A 23,921-nucleotide genomic window follows, 5' to 3' on the forward strand; every position below is an offset into this window, starting at 1 on the left:
GAGAATGCGGTGCTGATAACACCAAGGTCAAGGGTTCGGATCCCCATATAGGGATGGCTGGTTCGCTTATTTGGGAGAGCGTGGTGCTGACAACACCAAGTCAAGGGTTCAGATCCCCTTACCAATCAATCATCTTTAAAAAAAAAAAAAGAAAGAAAGAAATTTTAGTACCTTCATTCAATTTTTTTAAAAGTCATTCATAATTTTCTGAATTAACAAGTTGTCAATGGGAATATTTGCTTGGGTACTTGGCTCTTAGCTTTTATTAAAGTCATTATTAATTCATTATTTTAGATCGTTCACTTTACTTTCTATATCAAACTATTTTGATAAAAACAACCATGTTTTGACATTTTAAAAAATAATTTAATGTATAGTAATTTAGATCATATCTACATGAGTAGGTGTCTTATTTTAAAACTTTTGGAAACACAGTCACTTCAATAAACAAGTGTTCCAGGACCTGGGTACAAGGCAGAAGGGATGAACAAGACATAGTTCTGCCTCATGGAACTGATAATCACTGAGGAAGACAGATAAGAAATAACTAAACAAATAATATAATTGCAAATAGTGATATGTGGCAGTTCTCTGTTGAACTGATGCTTAGATCAGAGACCTAAATACTGAGCAGGAGACAATCATGCAAAGATCTAGTAGCAACAAAAATGTTCCATGGGTAAAAAAAAAATTAATGACCCCATCTTCACATTTCCTAGTTATATATTAAGCAGTTAGTCCAGGTCAAGCAATGTGCTAAGCACCTTATATGCATCATCTCCTTATCTTCTACCTGCCTTTGATGAAGATATTACTATTCCTATCTCTGTTTTAACAGACAAGACTGGTGGTTAGAGGGATTAAATGACTTGCCCGGGATCATATGGCTAATATATGGCGGAAATTGGATTTGAACTCGGAAAGTCTGATTCCAGAGTTGGGGCTTCAGAACACTAGGCTACTGCCTCACCTTTGTAAGATGTTGTACATTTACTTGTGCATTTGGACATTATTCTGATGAACTCATATAGGTGGACTTTCTTTGTTTTGCTTAAGAATGGTGATTTCCTAACAGTAGATTTACATGTGGACCAGTAATATCTACTTAATAAGACTGAATATTGATGGATTAACAGATTTTCTTTTTTCTTTTTTTTTTTAGGAATGCGTATTCTCATTTTCCTATGGCAGTGTCTCAAACTATGGTTGGTGAATCAACCAGCTCTGAGTTATCTGGGTGCGTCTTAAAATGTAGACTCCTGGATCCCACCTGTAATCAGAACCTCTGATCCCTGGAATCTGTTCCTGGAACCACCACCCTAAGTTTTTCTAACATGTACTGAAAAAAGAAAGCTCTCTCTGTGATGGAGAAGACATTGTTGATTGTCTACAATAGAGTCATTCTCTTCTTTGTCTTATTAATAGGATCCTGATTTTGTTGCTTTGCTCTTGGGGATGAGATACTCAAGAAAATTGTGCCAGGCCCAGTAGATGAATCAAGATCAATCTAAAACAAACAAGGTAATCTGAGCTGCTTTCTCTGGGGTTGGTTTAGGGACTTGTTTTTGGCAAAGATTTAAAAGGAGACATCTCTGCTGGGATCATCTGGGAAATAGTTTCCTTTTCTTGTAAGAAGAGGAAGACACGCAGAGGTGGGACTTGGTCATGTGAGGAAGTGATAGAGATTTTGGAAAGCAAATTATGTAGAGGATAGTGGAGCAGAAGGATGGATGAGCCTCTCAACCAACCTAGAGTCACCTCCTTCCCGATTTCCTGTTAGGAGAGACAATAACTGTCCCTATTCTTTAAACCACTTTGAATATTCTGATGCTTGCAGCCAAGATCATGCTGTTACACCAAGGAACCACTAGGCAGAAATTTTTTTTTAAAGAATTGTACCTTTGGTAGTGACTGACATTTTAAAGTGTTAGTTTTTTGTGATATTAGACATTGAGTTAAGTCAAAAAGTATATTTGACAAAAAGGTGGTAAAATCATCAACAGGCGTGGGTCTGTGTAAATATGTTTTTTGGATGATGATAACAAAAGCCATTTGTAGGAGGTATAACAAAAATGCTTGGCCTAAACATTAGCTTACAGGAGCTGGTCTCCAGTTTACCTGCTACTGTTGCAAAAAAAACACTTGTAATCAAAAGTCTTTGAAAGGGTGAAGAAATGCAATATAACATCCTTTGCAGAGAAAACCAGCAGTCATTTATAGGTTTTACTGCTCCATTCCTTGGCAGGATACTCCTGCAAACTGCCCTGATGGGGGCGCTACAGTGTTGGTGTAGGGGTCTTACATACTGCCTTTCTCCCTTGGGAAACTGACTACAAATAAAAAATAAATAGGTGTCAACCGCAGTGAAATTTGAATCTCCCATCCTGCTGCAGCTGATTTCTTTTCTTTCCGTGGCCTTTGTCCAATCAGCCACTCAGCAGGTGGGCACTCTGGGAGATTGGAAACAAGCATTCTCACATAGTGACCCCCTTAACTAGCTCCAAAATTCTTTTTATCTAAAATCTTGGGACTTCAAACTCAAAAATCATGTCTGAATAAAAAAACTAACAAAGGAAGCTTAACACAAAGGAAGATTCTCGTCCTCCTTAGGTGGTATCTCTTGTAAAACAGAGGGAAGGATCTGGAAGTGAGCTTTCTTCTATGGCGTGAATTGTGCTTTGAAGTTTTCTGCAGTTGTCAAAACACTGGAATGTCTTTCTTGCAGCTATTACCTCCAAACCACTTGAGGGTCTGAGCTCTACATTCACATATACATAATAAAGAGGAGAATTAAGGTAGACATCTGCATGACTTGGGTCTTCCCTAAACCACTCTCATCCTAATTATGTGTATCCATGGAGCACAGATGGCTTGGGCTTTAACAACTCACTCAATTTACACTTCATGTATGGTCCATAAAGTAGTATTTAGAGTCCGCTGGCATTTTATAACCTCATGGTGAATACCGATTGATCAGGAATCCAGATGTTTTCGTGTGCAACCAGAGCAGTGACTTGGGTGCGGAAACGGTGTACTGTGTACTGAAGGCCCTGTAGTTGACTTGATGGTTGAAAAAAAAAAAAAGGTGGTTCTTCCACTTATACATGGGCTGGGACCGTTTTTCAAGGGCTACTCTTTCCTGACTGTTTTACTGCTACCCAAAACAAAACTTTTTCGAGTGGTGAAGCAGAGATATTAAAAAGAAACAACAGTGTGGCACCAATCAACTCTCAAGTGATGCTGGTATGCAATTGCATATAGCTTCGACCCTAGAATGTGAATTAGATCCAATGCTTAAAGATTGATGTTTGGATCCTGATGAACACTTTGATGTCCGTGATCATATATCCAGAAACATATGTACTGAGATTCTCTCTTACCCTGAAACAAAAAGATGAAGAGACTTGTATTAGTTTTCTATTGCTGCCATAACAAACTACCACAACTTTAGTAGCTTAAAACAACACAAGGTTATTATTATCTTACAGTTCTGTAGGTCACAAATTTTATATAGGTGTCACTGGGCTAAAATCAAGGTGTTGTCAGGGCTGCATTCCTTTCTGGACACTCTAGGTAGGATCTGATTCCTAGCCTTTTTCAGCTTCTAGAGGCTGCCTACATTCCTTGGATCATGGCCCCCTTTCTCTATTTTCAAAACCAGGAATGGGCAAGGGGGTTGAGACTCTTTCATGCTGCCATGTCTCTGGTTTTCTGCAGCTGAGAATGGTTCTCTGCTTTTAAGGACTCATTTGAGTAGATTGGATTCACCTGGATAATCCCCATCTCAAGGCTCTTAACCTTAATCACATCTGCGAAGTCCCTTTGGCTGTGTAGGGTAGTACATTCACAGGTTCCAGGGATTAGGATATGGGCATCTTTGGGGGGGCCACTGTTCTGCCTGCCATAGGCCACTACACACAAGTGTGCCAGACTCATGGTATACACTGTAATATCATCTCCTAGTGCTCCCGTTTTACCAAAAGACAGCTAACTGAAAGTTTAAGGGATTAATGAAGGCTGCTCTCGTCAGCTGTCACTATTCAGAGATTTACATTCCAAATAATATACGTTCTGATGAACGTCCTTTTGCTTCAGTAACAAGATTGTGGCCCTTCTCTTAACATTACAACTTAGTGACTTTACATCACGTGTTGGGAAGCTCATGATGCCCAATCTGAAGCGAAGAGGGGTTTACATTTATTGTTTCTACTCTGTGGAGGCACTTTACATACTTCCCAGTATTTGATTTTCCTAACTCCTACTCCAGTACTCCTTCTACAATATCATGTTTATACAGAATAGCCCTCTTGTAGAAATTATCAACAAACCCACCAAGGCAAGAGGACAGTGCGGGGGCCAAGGGCTCAGGCTCTGGATTCAGATACACTTGGTGCACTGACTGGCCTCTGTTTCTTCTCCAAACCCACTCCCCAACCTTCTTTGTCCAGTTCTTTGCCCAGGGAGGCTTACCTTTATAGATTTTATCAGCCAGGCTCCTCCACCTCCGCCTTTGGGTTGAGTTTGGTCAATGGTAGGCACTAGCAGGAGATCAGAAGGTGTGATGAGAAATTGCTCAAGGCATTTATTCTGTCAATTCTTATCCCTTTGTGCCATAGTTTGGCAATGTCTGCTTTCCTCTGCCTAAGACAGCTTCTATAGGGTATCTCCTTTCCCATGACCATAGGCCTTTCTAGCTTCCAACAAGTGCTCCTCCCTTGCCCCAAAGGCCTGGAAGAGTATGGCTGCTGCTGTTGCTAGCCTTTGCATGGTCACTGTCCCCTGATGATGCTATTGATACCTGCCCCCACCTTGATGAATACTTCTTTCATTGAACTCTCCTCAAGCCCCTGTGGAAGTGTGCCCACTGCCCCTTGCCAGGACCCTATCTGATACACATGGGTGTGCCAACATCTTGTGACCTGAGATAAGTTATTTAATGTCCTTAAACTTCAGTGGCTGGCCAGTTAGCTCACCTGGTTAGAGCATGGTGCAGATAACGCCAAGGTCAAGGTTTCAGATCCCTGTACCAGCCAGCCACCAAAACAAAACAAAAAAACCTCAGTAGTCTCATATGAAATGGAGGTAAAAATAGCTACTTCAGGAGGTAGTGGGGAGGACTAAATTATTCAATTCATGTACAGCTTAGCACAGTGTTTGGCACACAGTAAACACTTAAAGGAATTTTTGCCAAAATAAAGGAAATGGATTATCTGAGAACTGATAGCTCCATCTGATACAGATATTCCATGAAGCTGTTTTTCAAAATGTACTTTTTGCTTCAATGAAAAAGTTATTTTGAGCAACTATTAAACTGAGTTCTTTGAATTTACCAATAACTGTTAGTGATGCTGCTGAAGGTACCCAAACAGTCCTCACTGTTAACCTAGAAAAAAATACATTAGAGAAAAATATCTCCAAATCTGTTGAGTTTATTTGGGAATAGAAAATAAGATTATAATCCAGAATGCTTACCATGGCAAGCCACAAATGCATTCAGCAAGAAAAGGGTAAGAGAAAACTTTTGCTGGCAAAAAGGGATAGGTTCAGGTAAGCTGCTTACACACAGAGTTTATTGGTTTTGGAAGCTCAAAGTCAGATTTGTCATCAGTTCATTGGTTGAGATGCCATTACTGGACAGGTTCTTCTTGGAGCATCTTATCTGAATTACTGCAATTCTAAAGAATGTCTAATGATAAATTTTATCACAGGAACATGTGCATACATGCGAAGCAGATGTGTGAAGGACGTGAAAGACGAAGGGATTTCCGATGGGTTTTTAGAAGTTCCTTGGAAACAGCTCCTATTTCAGACAAGCAAGCATGAGCCCCCCTCCTTCATGCCTTTCCCGGGTCTATTTTGTCTGGGTCTGACAGAAAGTGCTTTCATGAAATCTCGCACCACCTACTAAGAGATGTTCAAATTCAAACATCTTTAATTTATACTTTGAAGCCTCTAGAATTTTCTAATATGACACTTCATTTTCTAATGAGACTCTGTTTTCTAGTTTTCTGAATATAGGGTAATTTAAATAATGTAAGCAGAGAATATTTGACAGTAGGATAGTTAATATTTTGGAAATACAACTCTATCTATAAATCTACTCAGGAATACTGATTGCTTCTCATTACAAAGAGTTTACACCATGATCTATTTACAGGTATAAGAATATCATGCTATTAGTTCAGTTGGTAGAGCATGGTGCTTATAACATCAAGGTCAAGGGTTCAGATCCCCATACTGGCCAGCTGCCAAAAAAAAAAAAGAGTTTTTAAGAAGACATTCAAACTTTAAAAGGGAATGCTTATATCGTGGAATCAGAAAAAAAGATGAAATTGCAAAAACTATAGGAAGTCCTTCAGTATTTTGGTACATGAACATTCACATTGAGAGAGAAAAAGACAGAGAAACAGAAACAGAAAGAGAGAGAGAAACAAAGAGAGAGATTTGGAATCAGAAATTACAGTATCACCTTTGCAGGGATCAGATCGAAAAACTATTTTAACAGCTGGCAGCATTTAAAACTATACTTTGAAAGCTCTCTTTGAGAAGGAAGATGAGGCCCTGAGGGTATAATCTGTAAGAAGACTGAGTTGCTCTGAATAAGAAATCATAGAAATTTGGTGATGAGGTACAGAAGAGAAGGGAAGTGAGTCAAGGTATGGCTGCGGATTCAAAAGGAAAAAATAGCTATGACAGATGGATAGAACCATATATATTTTAAATTGTTTGCCTCATTGTGATTTAACCACACACACTGTTTCTCCAGATCTTTAACAAAACCTGCTACATACCCAAATGCCCTGTCTGCATGATTTTCTCTAGAAGAAAAGAGGACTGTAGTCCACATCTGGGTCAGTGTAGAGCTAGGGCTGGGTCTGGAGCTCACAGACCCTCAAGTCTGTCATCCAGACTGGGTCACAAACCCTTTACATGCAGGTCTATGAGCTAGGTAACCAGAAAAAAGGTCCTTGGAGCTATGGTAGAAGAAAGAGTAGTCTTTATTTCTGCACACACACATCTAGGAGCTAGGCAGTCCGAAGAGAAACTCAGAAACTCAACTGCTACGAGCAAAGTCCAGAGAAAAACTGAGCAGCTGCCTACAAAGTAAACATGCTCTATTTTTAGATGTGCGCTCTCTGCCTGCCAGCAGTTCAGGGCTGCTGCTCCACACAACTCTCTAGAACATAGCAGAATAGCAACAAAACTAAAAAGATAGATTGGTGTGCATGCACACTAACTCCACCCCCACACACACAATTTTTTTTTTTTTTTTTTTTTTTTTTTTTTTTTTTACAAAGAATGTGCTGCACCACACCCAACTGGACCTGAGGCATGGGGCCTGACCAAACTATTCTATTTTCCCAGCAGTCGGTACACAGCAGAGAATAGAATAGAGCATGGTGACTGTTGTGGAGTATGATGATAAATTTTAGGTGTCGGCTTCACTGGATTAAGGGATATCCAGAAAGCTGATAAAGCATTACAAGGGCACTTCAAAAAGTTTGTGGAAAAATAGAATTAAATGATAATATGAATCATTTCATGAACTTTTTGAAGGCCCCTGTATTTCTGGATATGTCTGTAAGGACATTTCAGGAAGAGACTGAACAGAGTAAGGAAGATCCACCCTCACTCAATGTGAGCAGGTAGTACCCAGGCAGCTGAGGACACAGATAAAACAAGAAAGCACAATAAAGATAAATTCTCTCTCTTTTCTGAAACTAAAACACCCATCTTCTCCTGCCCTTGCACGTCAGAACTCCAGACTCTCCAGACTTTGGGCTTTGGGACTTGCACCAGTAGTCCCCAGGTTCTCAGGCCTTTGGCCTTGGGACCCAAGAATTACACCTTTGGCTTCCCTGGTTCTGAGGCTTCTGGACTTGGACTGAGCCAGCTACTGGCTTTCCTGATTCTCCAGCTTGTAGACAGCCTATTGTGGGACTTCTCAGCCTCCCTAATCGGGTGAGCCAATTCTCCTAATAAATCCCTCTCATATATCTATATATATTGATCATATATATATATATTAATCATATATATAGATATAGATACAGATATATAGATATCAATCCTATTGATCTCTCTCTCTCTCTCTGGAGAACTCTAAAACAGAGGGTCAGACAAAAGTGAACTAAGAGGTCAGCAAAAGTAGAACTCTGAGCAGATATGTCCACAGTAATATGAGCTCTAGAGGAAGCAGGGCACGATGTTAGACTAGAGGTGTCCAGGGAACATTCCTCCCACAAAAAAGGACGGGAGCAACTAACAGACAGCTAAATAGTGACAGGAGCATCAGTGGGAGAGTGTGGAAGTGCAGCAGGAGACTGGTGAGATCTCTGTGGAGCACAAAAGCCCAGAAAGGTAGCATAAAAAGGAGAGAGAGACACACAGCCTCAGCCACCCCATCTCTGACACTGGGATCAATGCAGGAAGAATTTTTCCTTATGGTGAAAAGGTAGGCAGAGGGCCCACACCAACCCTCATCCTCACCACAAAAACCTACAAATCCTTTGGCAGGACAAGCCTGGAGCCAAGGGTGGAGAGCATGCTAGAAAACACACCACATTGCTCTAGAACACTAGCACAGATGGTGTACTCCCCATCCCCCCACCCCTCACAACCCAAGCTGGTGCAGGATGGCAACATCTTGAAACCAGAGCTGTTATGGGAGTGCAGCCTGCCCTGGGGCCAGTAGCTACTTCAACTTTTCCAGGCTTAAGGTTCTGTCCTCCACCCAACACATTCACAGGAGAAGCTATAATGCCATGATCTGTTCTGCAGCCTGGGAAGCCACCCTAGTCCTGCTGAATTGACACACCCTCACATCCCTTGCCAGAGATCAGACAAGCAGACTCTACCCCCAACCCCACCAGATGACCGACTCATGTGTGTCTGAGACTCCAAGCCTTAAAAACAGGTCACAGGAAGATATCCAAATGGCCAACAGACATATGAAAAAATGCTCAACATCACTCAGCATCCGGGAAATGCAAATCAAAACCACATTGAGATACCATCTAACCCCAGTTAGGATGGCTAAAATCCAAAAGACTATGAACGATAAATGCTGGCGAGGCTGCGGAGAAAAAGGAACTCTCATACATTGTTGGTGGGACTGCAAAATGGTGCAGCCTCTATGGAAAATGGTATGGAGGTTCCTTAAACAATTGCAAATAGATCTACCATACGACCCAGCCATCACACTGTTGGGAATATACCCAGAGGAATGGAAATCATCAAGTCGAAGGTATACCTGTTCCCCAATGTTCATCGCAGCCCTCTTTACAATAGCCAAGAGTTGGAACCAGCCCAAATGCCCATCATCAGATGAGTGGATACGGAAAATGTGGTACATCTACACAATGGAATACTACTCAGCTATAAAAACGAATGAAATACTGCCATTTGCAACAACATGGATGGACCTTGAGAGAATTATATTAAGTGAAACAAGTCAGGCACAGAAAGAGAAATACCACATGTTCTCACTTATTGGAGGGAGCTAAACATTAATATATAAATTCACACACACACATACACACACACACACACACAAATCGGGGGGGGGAGGGAAGAAGATATAACAACCACAATTATTTGAAGTTGATACAACAAGCAAACAGAAAGGACATTGTTGGGGGGGAGGGGGGGAGGGAGAAGGGAGGGAGGTTTTGGTGATGGGGAGCATTAATCAGCTACAATGTATATCGACAAAATAAAATTAAAAAAAAAAAAAAAAAAAAAAGAAAAAAAAAAAAAAAAAAACAGGTCACAGGTCTCCACCCTAACAAATATGCCCTCAGGCCAGTGGAAATAAAGTGCATCTACCCTTCTAGAAAAGTAACCAGGTGGTTCTGCCCTGAACAGTCCTGCCTAGCAGCCTTGCCAATAGTCCCAGAAGCAGCTGCACTAGCCCCTTCACTGCAGGGCTGCCTAGAAGCCCTGCCCACTATACAAGAAGTGGCTAGACAGGCTCCTTCACTGCAGCCCCACCTAGTGGCCTCACCCACTTCCTGAGAAGTGGCTCAGCACCTCTGCCCTTGGCAGTCCAGCTCTCAAACTGCAGAGGAAAGCACAACTTCATGGCCACCACTGTTGTCACTACCCAGCCCCAGAGCACGGCAGCCATGGCCACCTTTCTCCCTGCACAGCAGTCCATCCCCCTCCTTGTCGGTGCTCAGCCAGGATACCATCAGCTCCACCTCACCCAGATCCAGGTATTCCTGCATTTTAACTGGCAGGAGGAATGAGAGAGAAGCAGGAACTCGGGAGAAGCCTCTGCATGCAAGAAAGAGAAACCCTGCCCCGGGTTGTTCATTCAAGCTGAGGAGCTTCAGTATGCCCAGTGCACCTATCAGGGTGATGGGACACTAGACATAGTGCCACCTACAGTCACCCACCTCAGCCAAGGGATGACAGGACATCCAGGTACTTCTCCTAAGAATGTGAGATCTTACCTCCAACCTTGACAACCCAACACAGTGACACTCACTTTAGCAGGGAACCACTGAGTGCACCATTGCCTAGGCCACAGAGGCACTCACAGACAATTCTGATGTTGAATATGGTCAAAGAAAGCACATGGAGACTACACTACTGTGTCTACCCAGAACCAAAATTAAAACACCCTTCCCAATGGTCAATATAAAACACAGGTACAGCGGGGGAGTCACTCTCCTCAAAAGCCATTGCAGAGTAATAGAAGATGCAACTGCTCCAACAGATGAACACTAGACATCAACATAGGTATACTAGAAATAAGAAAAAACAAGAAAATCTGACACCACCAAAGGAATACAATAATTCTCAAATATCAGACCTCAGACAGCAGGAAACCTTTGAAATAACTGAAAAGGAATTCAGAGCAACAATCTTAAGAAAAACTCAATGAGATACAAGAAAACTCAGACAGACAACACAATGAAATGAAAAAAACTATTCTGGATATGAAGGAGGAAATTTACAAAGAGACAGATACCTTTTAAAAGAATGTAGCAGAACTCTTGAACTGAAGGATTCATTCACCAATATAAAAAATACAGCTGAGAGCTTAAGCAGCAGGTTATAGCAAGAAGAAGAAATAATTTCTGATCTCAAAGATAGTCTTTTTAAAATAACCCAGGCAGACAAAAAAGAAAAAATAATTTTGAAAAATGAAGAAATTTTACCTGAACTATCAGACAACCTTAAGCACACAAACATCTGAATCATGGGTGTTCTGGAAGGGGAGGCGGAAGAAAAAGACATTGAAAATCTATACAATAAAACAATAGCAGAAAAATTCCCAGGTATGGTGAGAGATACAGACTTTCAGATCCAAGAGGCTCAGAGATCCTCGAACAGATTCAATCCAAAAAGTCCTCTCTGAGACACATTGCAGGAAAATTGTCAAAAGTCAAAGCAAAAGAGAGAATCCTAAAAACAACAAAAGAAAAGTGTCAATCACATGTAAGGGAGTCCCCATCAGGCTAACAGCAGATTTCACAGCAGAAACTTTATATGATATATTCAAAGTACTAAAAGAAAAAACTGCCAGCCAAGAATACTATACCTAGCAAGGCCATCCCTCAGAAATGAATGAGAAATAGTGTATTTCCCAGTCAAACAAATACTGCAGGAATTCACTACCACATGACCAGCCCTACAAGAAATCCCAAAGGGAGTCCTGCATGTGGAATTCAAAAAACAATAATCACCCCATGAATACATGAGAAAGAACAAACTGACTGGTAGAGCAGAATTGCAAACAAGAAAGAAAAAGAAACAATATTTTACCACCTCAAAAACCCACCAGACTGTGAAGACAAACAATAAAAGGGAAAGAAAGGAACAAAAGATATTCAAAATAAACATATGAAAATCAACAAAATGCCAGGAAATTGGTTCCTCATTCAAAAGATATAGACTGAATTGATTACAAAACTAGACCCAACTATATTTTGCCTATAACACACTCACCTAACCTGTAAAGACTCACACAGACTGACAGTAAAGGTATGAAAAAAGGTACAACATGCAAATGGAAACCAAATGCAAGCACAAGTAGCTATTCTTATATCAGATAAGATAGACTTAAGACCAAAAACTACAAAAAGAGGCAAAGAAGATCATTATCTAAATGATAAAGGGATCTATCCAGCAAGAGGGTATAAAAATCATAAATACATACACACCCAACATTGAAGCACCTAGATATATAACACAAATACTATGAGATCTAGAGAGAGATAGCCCCCAATACAATAATAATTGGGGACCTCAACACCCCTCTCTCAATATTGGACAGATCATCTAGGCAACAAATCAACAGAGAAATGTAGGATTTAAACTACACTTTAGACCAATTGGACTTGGCATACATCTGTGGAACATTTCTTCCAATAACTACAGCATATACATTCTTCTCATCAGCACATGGAACATTCTCCAAGAAAGACCACATGTTAGGTCACAAATCAAATCTCAACACATTTTTAAAAATTGAAATCACTTCAAGTATCTTTTCAGACCACAATGGATTAAAACTAGAAATCAATAATAAGTGAGAGCTTTATACATCCCATAGGAATGAGGACAGGAAGACTGAAGCCAACTTTATTTAAATCTAAAAGGGCAGGATGACTTCAGCTGATATTTGAATTACAATTTATAAGGGATCCATGTGAAAAAATAGAAATATAAAATTAGAACTACTGATGTCAGTCTAATAGTATTGCTGTGTTCTTATTGCTGGTATTTTCCTGGCCCCACATTTTGATAGTTTTTACTAAATCTATATTAAAACAGTATTTCATACCAAATCTATTAAAAGGTTACTCAACTTTTTTCCTTGATAAAACACAGCCATTTCTTTTTTTTTTTAATTTTATTTTGTTGATATACATTGTAGCTGATTATTGCTCCCCATCACCAAAACCTCCCTCCCTTCTCCCTCCCCCCTCCCCCCAACAATGTCCTTTCTGTTTGCTTGTCGTATCAACTTAAACACAGCCATTTCTGAAATACTGTATCAGCTGTTGGAAAATGCAATTCATAGCATTGGATTTATCCACATGAGGTCTTTAAACTTTTTTATTTAGTTAGTCATTTACTGTCCAGCATTTATTGACTTTCAAATATATGCTGGTGCATTAAATGACTATAAACCATTGCCTTATCCCATGAGATCTCGCCTTTTGGTGATTAACTATAAAATACTGTATGGCATTAAAGTTCACTATTCAAGAGGACTGTTTTCAATAAAATAGGCAGGCACATGCCCACCATATACATATGGTGGAGATATACATACACCAAATACATACATACACACACACACACACACACACATACCCCATATATGTACATATATCCCAGAGATATATGTATGTATAGTCATGTGCTGCAAAATGATGTTTCAGTTAATGATGAACCACTGGTCCCATAAGATTATAATGGAGCTGAAAAATTCTTGTTGCCTAGTGATGCATTATTCACATGTTTGTGATGATGCCAGCTAGGAGCAATAGGCTATACCACATAGCCTAGATGGTAGGCTATACCATCTAAATTTGTGTAAGTACATTCTATGATGTTCACACAATGCCTAAATCACCTAATGGCACATTTCTCACATTGTATTCTAGTCATTAAGTGATGCATGACTATATGTATATATAAGTATGTAAATATATATGTATATTTCAAAAAGTATATATACACACTTCAAAACGTTTGTGGAAAATGGAATTAAAAGATAAAAATAAAAAAATAAACTTTATTTCTCAATATAAGTCTCATCAAGTTCAAGAGACTTTTGTAAGCAATGATACTAGCTATTTAGTCCATTCCTAAAGAATTGAGGACCCTGGGAATTTAACCATGTCAATGCCATCATTTTTACATTCTTAACTGAAGAAAAATGTGTGCCCTTTAAAGATTTTTTAAGATTAGAAAACAAAAAGAAGTCAGAAGGAGCCAAATCAGAACTGTAAGGTGGGAGTTCCAGTCAAGATGGTAGAATAGACGGTTCCCAGCGTCACTCTCTCTCACAAATCAACCAGTTCACAACTATAAAAATGTAACGCCAGCCAAGCTGGGACCACTAGAGCTCAGGGGAAGAGGAGGAGAGACCTACGGAGTTCATGAAGGTGGGAGAAACCATGATGAGAGAAAGAAAAAACTTCTTAGAGCATTTTGTGCTGTGGCTGCTGATGAGCAGGAGCCAGCAGAAGCTGTGCTGTGTCCTTCAGATGGAGTTAGTTGGAGGCGGCAGGGGAGAAGAAGGCCTTGGCGGCCCCCAGGACAGCAAGACCACTAATATGGTTTCCCTGGACCCATGCAGGAGCGAGGAGCCAGAACAACTGAAAAAAGGGAGCCATTCAGAGGTCGGTGAGTCATCACAAGGGACCAGTGCAGGGCTGTCCCATGGGAAGTGTTTGGAGCACAGGTGGTGGGGGAGACAGGCCCACCAGGAGAACACTGGGATACAGCAAGGACAGCCGATCCACCCCCCAATCAGCACAGGACCACTCAGAGGAGACTGGTTGGGAATGCAGAATTGCATGGGGTGCAGTTTGATGAAAAAACTCAGGCCCAGATCAGAGTTTGTACACAACATAGATCCACCAGGTCTCTGGAGAGCTGGAAGTACCTATAAGGTCAACCATTAAACTGAGCTGCACAAAAAGCCTTCCCTAGGGAAACAGCAGAAAAGCAGCAATTTAACTCAACCACAGGACTCAAGTACTGGTTCCCACAAGAAGTTCCTCCATTTTAGAAGTAAGCAGAGGACAAAAAATTAGTTCCAGCCCAGGCACACCACCAGCCCCTTGGGACTTGCCTGGGAACTGGAGGCTTGGAGCCAGGGACTGGAACCCCCCTCCCACACCCAGGCATACTACACCAGTGCCTCGGGCTGCCCAGGGACCCAAGACATGAACAAGGGGACCAGACCCCCCCTCCCACAACCAGGTCTACCATGCCAGCACCTTGGGGCCTGCCCAGGGACCTGAGAATGGAGAAGGGGACCAGACACCCCCTCCCACAATCAGGCACACTGCATCAGCACCTTGGGGCCCACCCAGGGACCTGAAGCATTGAAAAGGGGACCAGAGCACCCTCCCACAACCAGGCACACCACGCCAGCACCTCAGGGCCCACCTGGAGACTCAAGGCATTGAGAAGGTGACTGGACCCCACTCCCACATCCAAGCACACCGCCAGCACCTCGGGGCCCCACCCAGGGACCCAAGGCATGGAGAAGGAGACTGGACCCCACTCCCACATCCAGGCACACCATGCCAGCACCTCAGGGCCCCACCCGGTGACCCAGGGCACGGAAAGGGAACTGGACCCCCCTCCCACAACCAGACACACCCCACAATGAGGCATACCACCAGCACCAAGGAGCATGCCAAAAACATCACGTCCATGTGGGTGGCCCACCACAGATACCACATGACCCATGGCTGTTGTGAAAATGGCTAGACGCCACAACCACCACACAGATGGTCCTTCAACCACTGGAGTGCTTTGACACAAGGAGAGTCACCAGCAGAGATAAAGAAAAGAAGAGGATGTCTCTCTCCACAAAGCCCATTTCAGAGAGACAGGAGAAGCATCTACTGTATGATAATATTGGGGGACCTGATCACACCTCTCAGCATTGGACAGATCATCCAGGCAACAAATCAACAGAGTAACCATATTCTTTCAGAGGGAGAGAAGAAATCTAGAGTAATTAGTGGGGGGAGGGAGGAGGGAGTGGGGGAAGGGGAGAGATTAGACAAGGGGCATAAGGAATAATTGCAATTTGTAACAATATATATGCTAGTAATATTGATTTGATCAACATATCTCAATATTGAACCCCCAAAATATGTATAACCAATTTTGATTCAATAAATGAATAAATTTTTAAAAAATAAATAAAATAAAATCTCAACAACATAAAAAAGAACTGTAAGGGGAATGTCTAATGATTTCCCATTGAAACTCATAAAATTTCCCTTGTTTGGTGAGAGGAATGGGCAGGAGCATCATTGTGGTGAAGAAATACTCTGTGGTGAAGCTTTCTTGAATATTTTTCTGCTAAAGTTTTGGCTAATTTTCTCAAAACATTTTCATCATAAGCAGCTGTTATCATTCTTTGACCCTCTAGGAAGTCACAAAGCAAATGCCTAGAGCATTCCCCAAAAACCTATTGCATGACCTTTGCTCTTGACTGGTCCGCTTTCGCTTCGATTAGACCAGTTCCACCTCTTGGTAGCCATTGCTTTGATTGTGCTTTATCTTCAGAATTGCACTGGTAAAGCTATGTTTCATCTCCTGTTATAATTCTTTGAAGAAATTCTTCAAGATCTTGATACCACTTGTTTAAAATTTCCACGGAAAGCTCTGCTCTTGTCTGCAGCTGATCTGGGTGCAACAGTTCTGGCATTATTTGAGCAGAAATGTTTCTCAACTGTAATTTTTCAATCAGAATTGTGTAAGCCTAACCAATTGAGATGTCTATGGTGTTGGTTATTGTTTCTGCTGTTAATCATTTGTCCTCTTCAATGAGGGCACAGACAAGATTAATTTTTTCATCAGAGATTGATGTGGATGACCTGCTGCCGTGGGTTTCATCTGCAACATCATCTTGTTCCTTCCTAAAATGAGTTATCCATTTGTAAACAGCTGATTTCTTTGAGACATTGTCCCCATGAACTTTTGTTAAAGCATCAGTGATTTCACCATTCTTCCACCCTAGTTCACTATAAAGTTGATATTTGTTCTTGCCTGAATTTTTGCAGAATTCATGGTGCTCTGATAGGCCATTTTCAAACTGATGTCTTTTCCTTCTTAATGTCGCAAACTAGATCCTATTCAGACATGTTATAATGAGTTTATCTTGCTGCAAAAAAATTTTGCAATCCATGCACGATTTTTTCATAATACACATTTTCCATGAACTTTTTGAAGACCCCTTGTGTGTGTGTGTGTGTTTATACATACCTCATATTTCTTCTTATCATGGGAATCTACATGTCTTGCAGTGGTCTCCAAACCCGTGTAGTTTGTATTGATCACAACAGTTGCTAAACTTTTACAATTTGCAATTATCACAAGCCTCTTTGTAGACTTTTTGTGGGATTTGAGACTTTTTCCCAATGCTTATGGCTTCACACTTTCCTCCAAGCCCCCCAAAATCCATTTATAATACTGATGTTCTAGGCTATTGCCAATCAAAGTCCCCAGATTTTGTTAGGCCACCTCCAGAAGAAGTACTGATGTTGAAAGACCTTCCATACTCACCTCTTAGCTTGTTTAAAGGGCATAAATAATCAGTTCTGACCTATTTTAGTAGAGATACTGACTAAGCAATTTGGCAGAGTTTATCCAATATAGTGGAGACCCTTATTGGTGAGAATAATTGTGTCATTCATCATATCCCCTTGGCCTCATTATATGAAAATCACCTCACACATTTATTGATCACCTATGCTCCTACAAACCAGTGTGCTCAGGGAGCTTAAAGAGAAGTGAAGGAGCAAAGCTGGCAAATCCAATATGTATATATTTGGAATAGCCTCTATATGTGACAGCTAATTTTGTGTCGAATTGGCTGGGTCATGGTACCCAGATTTGGTCAAGCATTACTCTGGATGTCTCTGTGAAGGTGTTTTTTGGATGAAGTGGACATTTAAATCAGTGGACTTCGAATAGATTGTCCTCCATAATGTGGGAGGGCCTTATTTAATCAGTGGAAGTTCTTAATGGAACAAAGACCGACCACTCCTGAGCAAGAAGGAATTCTGCCTTTGGATTTGTAGACTGTCTTTGGATTTGAACTGCAGCTCTTCCCTGAGTCTCTAGCCTGCCAGTCTACATTGCAGATTTTGCACTCACCCAGCCTCTATAGTCACATGAGCCAATTCCTTAAAATAAATCTCTCTCTCTCTCTCTCTCTCTCTCTCTCTATATATATATATATATATATATATATATATATATATATATATATATATATATATATATACACACACACACATATGTATCATATTGGTTCTGTTTCTCTGGGCTATTACACTACCGAAGCCATTTTTATGTTTTAGTAGAAAACACCCACTACAAAAAGTCTTGGTCAGTAATTCACATTTATTTTGCACATTTATTCTGGATTATTCCATAGAAAAATTTGGGTGTTGTAGATTGATTTTTAAAATATTACAAGTAATTCTAGTTTCAGGTTAATCTCCTGAAGTGAAGGTTGCAGCTGTAAGCTATTGCAAAAGGCAGCACTTATGTAACAAATATTTTTGAGTACCTAATTCTGTGCAAAGCACTGTTCTAAGTTCTGAGGATAAAGCAGTGAATAAAAGAGACAAAATCCCTGCTTTCATGGAGTTTTTATCCTAGGGGAAGAAGACAGACAACAAACAAATCAATTTATACTAGTCAGATGGTGATAAGTGCTAAGAATAAAACTAAAGCAGTTACCTTGCTCTAGGATGGAGAGTGATAAGATGAGGTAGGTTCGTGCAGTTTTATACAGGGTGTCTGTAATAAGTAACATTTGAGAGGAGACCAAATGAAGGGAAAGAGAGAGTCACGCAGATCTATGAATGGGAAGGGTTCCAGGCATAGAGAGCAGCAAGGGCAAGCGCTCTGGGGCAGAAGTATGTTTGGGGTTTTAGAGGGCAGTGTGACTGGAAAGGGCTGAGCCAGAGAAAGTGATAGGAGATGAAGCCAAAGTAGTTCCCAGGACTAGATTGTGTAGGGCCTGTGGATCAAGGAAAAAACAGGATTTTGTTCTGGATGAGATGGAAAGCCAATGGAATGTTTTGAGCAGAAGCTTTACTTAATTTAATTTAATTTAACTTAAGCTGGGGTAGGCTCCCTTAGGCTACTCTGGATACGAGAATGTTCATGTATGTGTGTGTGTTGGCATGCAGGGGTTAGAGAGGGAAACTGGTGGAAGAGGGAGCCTAGATGGAGACTCCTGTAAAATCCTACCAGGAAATGATGGTAGTGGAAATAGTACAGTTCAGTGTATTTCAGACGTAGAGCCAACAGAACAGAAAAACAAAGAGAAGAGTCAAAGATGACTCCATGTTTTTTGATGTCGGCAACTAGAAGAATGGAATTGACTTTATTGAGCTGGAAAAGTTTGAGAAAGGAGCAATTAGGGGAGGGATGTAGATCAAGGATCAGGTTTTGGATATGTTGCATCTGAGATGTCACTTAGACATCTAAGTGGAAATATCAAGAAGGTAGTGAGATAGATGAGTACGGATTTCATGGGTGAGGTCTCAGCTGATGATATGTGTTTGGGAATAGATAGTTTATAAAGTCATGAGACTGGATAAAATCCCGCAGAGAGTAAATACAGAAATTGAAGAGAAGTCTGAGGAGAGTCTTGGGACGCTCCAGTGTTTAGATGTCAGAGGAGGAGGGAAGCAGCATCGAGCACAGGAGACTGAGGAGGAGCCACCAGTGGGGTAGAAGAAAAATCCAGAGAAGGTGGGTCTTGGAGGATAAGTGAGAAAATGTACAGACGAGGGGGGAAGTGATCTACAGATGGGTTAAAAGTAAAATGAGGACTGAGAATTTATTTGGTGTTATCAATGTGGAGGTTATTAGTATCTCGCTAATAGGAGTTTGAGTACAGTAGAGGGAACAAAAGTCTAATTAGGGTCCATTTAAGAGTATCATAGGCAAGAGGAAGGATAGAGAAAAATATAGGGAACTCATTTCAGAGTTTTTAGGTAGAAGGCAGAAAAGAATGAAATGCTGGCAGTGTTAGCTAGAGAGGGATGTAGGGAGGGCTTTTTAAATTTTTTTTTTAGGTTAGACATTTAAGGACTCTCATGTATGCTCATGGGAATGATCCAGCTCTTTTACTTAGTTTATTTCAATAATATAAAAGCAATAAACCAAGAGTAAGGAAGAGGGAAGAGGTGTTAAATGCCAGAAACTTTATTTTCTGACTGTGGTTCTCTATTTTCCTCAGCTGGATTTAAGAAATTTGGAGCAGGAGCTTTTTCACATCATCATCTTTAAGCATTAGATATTATGATTAAGGACATCTTTTAGTTTATTTTTGAAAGAGATTGACCAAGAACCCCAGCCAGCTTTTTCATTATTTAACCTGCTACTCCACTGCTGCATGCACCACGGTCTGTCCAGTTAAGTTACCAACAGGAATGCAAGTTAAGACTTATCTTGACTTTCTCCATCTAGATTTAGATAAGGTCTTATGCGTAAAACTGTGTTCTAGATGTTGCACTGGTTCTTATTACTCCTTCCTTGTTTTTAAAGGAATATCTGTTCCCCAATAGGGTTACAAACACTTGCTTTAGAATTAGCAAGTGCTTGTTTTTTAAATCCCTTCCCTCTGACCACCCACAAGGTAAATACAACAAACAGCTGCCGAGTACCCAACACATGTATGGGTCTAATGTTTCGTATGATTCACAATGCAAAGGAAGCAATAATTCTCTGCCTTCCCCAATTGCTGAGGGTGAATTTCTCAAAATTCTTATAACCACTAGTATAATTTTGAAATATCCTTCCAAAAGTATTCTACTTGATGGTTAAAATATTATTAGTTAAAGGGTAATACTTTGGTATGCCAGCGGGTGGCTTAAGGTTTAATATCAACATTTTTGTTTCTTGGAAGTTTCTTTTTCCTTTTGAATTTCTGTATTGTAATCAGGACTTTTCCTTCCTAGTGCTCATCCCACTAGATAAAAGATGTGAAAAACTGGGAGGAGGAAGGGAACTAACATTCAGCACTCAATATCTGTCAGGCACTTCCCAGAGGTTATTTAAATTTTAAAAGAATATTGTGAGACAGGTCTTTGAGTCTCCATTTTGTAAATTAGGAAATGAGTATAATAAAAGTAGCTCTAAACCACTTGGCATCATGGAGAGTTGTTAATTATAGTGCTTCAGAAAATTTTGGAAATAAAACACCGCTGAATTTTACCCCAGCATGCCATAAGCCTTCCTGCATAGAGAATCTGCCCACTGTGTCTTGGCCTAGCATCCTGGCTCTTAGATTGTCTCACTCTACCAGCCCAACTTAATCAAGGTTATTGCAAGCTATTCCCATCTTGCCAGGTGTAAGCAGCTGCTCCAGATTGGTGTTATCAGCAAATTTATTGAACTTGTTCTCACTTCCATCACCCTGTGAATATCTCTGACCCACAACCAGCCCTTATGGATGGACACCACTTGATAAATGTCTTCAGGACGACAGGAAGTCACTGATAGCTACTCTTTGATTGCAACTCTTCAGCCACTTGACAGCACTGTGATCCAAGCTGTGTATTACCAGCTTGTTGAAAGAAATGTCATGTGAAATGGTATCAAAAGCCTTACTGAGCTCTGGATATATTATATCTATTACTTCCCTTTTGTCAGTGTGCCAAGGAAAGACATTAAACTTACTGGGCTGGTTTCTTCCTCAAGGCCTGTTGGTGACTACCCAACTGCGCCTACGTTGTTAATTTGCTAATCAATGGATCATTTGTGTCTTCCCACAGTTGAGATTTTTGCATTTCAACTGACAAGCGTCCCTAACACCATATTCTAAAAATCTTCAGACACTTTTAGATGGTCTTTTTATAGGTTCTGTCCTAACTCTATGAGGTATAGGAATACGCCCTGAGGATCCAGGCAATAGTGAAAATACTCCCTTTGTCCATTCACAAGTACTGTATTTTAGCTCACTTCAAACAAATAACTACTGACCACTAGATAAGAGTTCTTTATTTTCCAGTTCTGACTCCAATATCTCAGTGCAAAGAAGTGTCATTATTCCCAGGAGATCAGCAGCTTTGTGTGATGGGGAGGATTGAATGTGTGAGTGCGCATGTGTGCACGTGAAGGATGAAGCAGAGAGAACAAGCCACGCTTTTTCTAGGTAAGCTGAATTCTTTCCTACCACTATGCCTTATTTCCTTCTCTTTAGTAAACTCAGGGTTTCCACCAAATTTTTCTGTGTTCCCAATGAGTATAATTCAGTCCATAGAATAGAAAACTAAACTTAATGCACTTATATTTGTAATGATAGGTTTCGTTTTGCATTTTTCAATCATCCCCAGTGACAATTCATCTCTTTTCCCTGACATCCCTTCCTACATCCTGCCATAGGCTCTTTTGTAATACCATTCAGTGTCCTCCCATTCCTGGTGGAGGCAATTAGGCTTTGGTTTTGAATCTACTGAATCTATTCTTTCACATCTCCTATTTCTCATCATGCTGCTCTTACTTCGGGAAAGGGAATAAAGCAGCACTGATAAATGCATGGCATTCCTCCTCCTTGAACATGACAGATATAAAATTTATTCATAGCATTCTTTCCTTCCAAGACTAGCTGAGGCCTCAGCCGCCTTCCCAACATAATATTCTAGACCAGAGGTCAGCAAACATTTACTATAGAAGGCCAGACAGTAAATATTTTAGGCTTTGCAAACCACACAGTTGTTGTAACTACTCAACTCTGCTGTTGTAGGGAGAAAACAGCCAGAGACAATATAGAAGAAATGAGCATGGATATGTTCCAATAAAATTTTATTTATAACAACAGGTGGTTGGCTGTTATCTGGGCTGTAGATTGCAGATCCCCTGTAAATACCCACTACCAATCAGAGTTGACATCTAAAGATGGAACCCTCCTGATGTTCCTGGGCTAAAGGACAAGATGCTATAATGTTCCAGTGTTGAATCTTACTTTACCTGTTGATTTCCACCCACAGAGCTGATTTAACTTAGTTTAGTGCCCTCTTTTCTGGGTGTCTTGAAGTTAGAATCACTCTGGGACCAAAGAGAGCAACATTCTGGCTCCACTCATTTTCATTCTCTTTAACTGTGTCAGTGATGTCGCTAGCATGGGAATTCTATGCACTGTTTTGTTTGAAGATACGAAAAGAAAGAGCGTGAAAATACCTCAAAGTCATTGCCATAGACTAGGTACTATAAAATACAGCAGTTCAGTCATCAAAAGCTTTTCCCTGTAGGATTAAAAGGAAGCAAAAAACAACAACCAAACAAACCTAAATTACATTATAAAAGGATGGAATGAAATGGAATTTGACTGTAGCCTAGTAACCATCAAGTGTACCTCAATTATTTATGAGATTGTAAGTGCGTGGGAGTAGTTTTAGCTGTCCTATTCCTGATCCCTGAGGGCTGGCTTCTTAGACAAATGGACAATTGAAAAGAATGTAGATATGGCTTTGAAAATCTAATGGGACACCCAGGCTAAAATAAAATAAGAAAAAGGGGGAGAGAGAGAAAGAGAAAGAGAGAGAGAAATTTTTCTCAGAATGTTATTTGAGTAAAACTTGTCTCCTATTGTCTTTCAGCAAGGATAATTAACAAACCTCTTAGGACTGTTAAATATTATTATGTAATACATCTTTATACTTTTGAAAGGAAACTGTGATTTAAGTGATAGAATGCTAACATGGGCCCTCTTTTAGGAAGTTGTTTAATGGAATTCCTTCTCTTCTCTCAGCCTGGCACTGTCATCTGTATGCTTTTTATTCTCCTGACACCACTGCCAGCAGAGATCATAAATGTGCTCTTCTCATATTATCATCCATAAGGAAAAGCACAAAATACTTTATTTGATCCTTTCAAGACCAACATTATGTGAAGAGAAATCTATTTTTATATCCACTTATTACCTTCAAACTCTCTTCAGTGCAGCTTTATCAATTTGGACAATAAAATCTAGTTAATTTGTATGTCCTCACTTGAGAACTTGAGATCATTTGGTCAGGGCTAGCCTAAAGATGATCTGCTCAACATTTATGGGAAAATAAAATTATACATGATGATGATTAATGCAAATAACTTACCAAAGCAAGCTAAGAGTTCACCTAGGATTACTGAAGTCTCATCTCTTCAGTAGCCCTTCAAGGTCTTCTCCATACTAGCCAGAACAT

This window comes from Cynocephalus volans, chromosome 6, assembly GCF_027409185.1.
Source record: "Cynocephalus volans isolate mCynVol1 chromosome 6, mCynVol1.pri, whole genome shotgun sequence".
Taxonomy (NCBI): Eukaryota; Metazoa; Chordata; class Mammalia; order Dermoptera; family Cynocephalidae; genus Cynocephalus; species Cynocephalus volans.